Below are 2,500 nucleotides of genomic sequence, written 5' to 3'. Positions count from 1 at the left end.
CAAAATGTCAGCCATCTCAGCACCCTGGAACCCCCCGGGTGGCACAGGGCTGGATGGGGCTTTCGTATAGCAGGGAAGGTGCTGCCTCTCGCTTCGCTCGCTGTCCGCCGCTCGCCGCTCGCTTGCCCAGCCAAAAATGGCCAGTTTTGGCCCGTTTTTGGGCCGTTTTGGCCAGTTTTTGGCCTGTTTTTGCGTTGCGCGGTGACCGTCTTGAGCGGAGCAAAATGTCAGCCATCTCAGCACCCTGGAACCCCCCGGGTGGCACAGGGCTGGATGGGGCTTTCGTATAGCAGGGACGGTGCTGCCTCTCGCTTCGCTCGCTGTCCGCCGCTCGCCGCTCCCTCGCGCAGCCAAAAATGGCCAGTTTTGTCCCGTTTTTGGGCCGTTTTGGCCAGTTTTTGGCCTGTTCTTGCGTCGCGCGGTGACCGTCGTGAGCGGAGCAAAATGTCAGCCATCTCAGCACCCTGGAACCCCCCGGGTGGCACAGGGCTGGATGGGGCTTTCGTATAGCAGGGACGGTGCTGCCTCTCGCTTCGCTCGCTGTCCGCCGCTCGCCGCTCGCTCGCGCAGCCAAAAATGGCCAGTTTTGGCCCGTTTTTGGGCCGTTTTGGCCAGTTTTTGGCCTGTTCTTGCGTCGCGCGGTGACCGTCGTGAGCGGAGCAAAATGTCAGCCATCTCAGCACCCTGGAACCCCCCGGGTGGCACAGGGCTGGATGGGGCTTTCGTATAGCAGGGACGGTGCTGCCTCTCGCTTCGCTCGCTGTTCGCCGCTCGCCGCTCGCTCGCGCAGCCAAAAATGGCCAGTTTTGGCCCGTTTTGGCCAGTTTTTGGCCTGTTTTTGCGTTGCGCGGTGACCATCTTGAGCGGAGCAAAATGTCAGCCATCTCAGCACCCTGGAACCCCCCGGGTGGCACAGGGCTGGATGGGGCTTTCGTATAGCAGGGACGGTGATGCCTCTCGCTTCGCTCGCTGTCCGCCGCTCGCTGCTCGCTCGCGCAGCCAAAAATGGCCAGTTTTGGCCCGTTTTTGGGCCGTTTTGGCCTGTTTTTGGGCTGTTCTTGCGTCGCGCGGTGACCGTCGTGAGCGGAGCAAAATGTCAGCCATCTCAGCACCCTGGAACCCCCCGGGTGGCACAGGGCTGGATGGGGCTTTCGTATAGCAGGGACGGTGCTGCCTCTCGCTTCGCTCGCTGTCCGCCGCTCGCCGCTCGCTCGCGCAGCCAAAAATGGCCAGTTTTGTCCCGTTTTTGGGCCGTTTTGGCCTGTTTTTGGGCTGTTCTTGCGTCGCGCGGTGACCGTCGTGAGCGGAGCAAAATGTCAGCCATCTCAGCACCCTGGAACCCCCCGGGTGGCACAGGGCTGGATGGGGCTTTCGTATAGCAGGGACGGTGCTGCCTCTCGCTTCGCTCGCTGTCCGCCGCTCGCCGCTCGCTCGCGCAGCCAAAAATGGCCAGTTTTGGCCCGTTTTTGGGCCGTTTTGGCCAGTTTTTGGCCTGTTCTTGCGTCGCGCGGTGACCGTCGTGAGCGGAGCAAAATGTCAGCCATCTCAGCACCCTGGAACCCCCCGGGTGGCACAGGGCTGGATGGGGCTTTCGTATAGCAGGGACGGTGCTGCCTCTCGCTTCGCTCGCTGTTCGCCGCTCGCCGCTCGCTCGCGCAGCCAAAAATGGCCAGTTTTGGCCCGTTTTGGCCAGTTTTTGGCCTGTTTTTGCGTTGCGCGGTGACCATCTTGAGCGGAGCAAAATGTCAGCCATCTCAGCACCCTGGAACCCCCCGGGTGGCACAGGGCTGGATGGGGCTTTCGTATAGCAGGGACGGTGATGCCTCTCGCTTCGCTCGCTGTCCGCCGCTCGCTGCTCGCTCGCGCAGCCAAAAATGGCCAGTTTTGGCCCGTTTTTGGGCCGTTTTGGCCTGTTTTTGGCCTGTTCTTGCGTCGCGCGGTGACCGTCGTGAGCGGAGCAAAATGTCAGCCATCTCAGCACCCTGGAACCCCCCGGGTGGCACAGGGCTGGATGGGGCTTTCGTATAGCAGGGACGGTGCTGCCTCTCGCTTAGCTCGCTGTCCGCCGCTCGCCGCTCGCTCGCGCAGCCAAAAATGGCCAGTTTTGTCCCGTTTTTGGGCCGTTTTGGCCTGTTTTTGGGCTGTTCTTGCGTCGCGCGGTGACCGTCGTGAGCGGAGCAAAATGTCAGCCATCTCAGCACCCTGGAACCCCCCGGGTGGCACAGGGCTGGATGGGGCTTTCGTATAGCAGGGATGGTGCTGCCTCTCGCTTCGCTCGTTGTCCGCCGCTCGCCGCTCGCTCGCGCAGCCAAAAATGGCCAGTTTTGGCCCGTTTTTGGGCCGTTTTGGCCAGTTTTTGGCCTGTTCTTGCGTCGCGCGGTGACCGTCGTGAGCGGAGCAAAATGTCAGCCATCTCAGCACCCTGGAACCCCCCGGGTGGCACAGGGCTGGATGGGGCTTTCGTATAGCAGGGACGGTGCTGCCTCTCGCTTCGCTCGCT

Source organism: Musa acuminata, unplaced genomic scaffold, assembly GCF_036884655.1.
Source record: "Musa acuminata AAA Group cultivar baxijiao unplaced genomic scaffold, Cavendish_Baxijiao_AAA HiC_scaffold_564, whole genome shotgun sequence".
NCBI classification, from domain to species: Eukaryota; Viridiplantae; Streptophyta; class Magnoliopsida; order Zingiberales; family Musaceae; genus Musa; species Musa acuminata.
Note: the sequence above shows the minus strand (reverse complement) of the source record.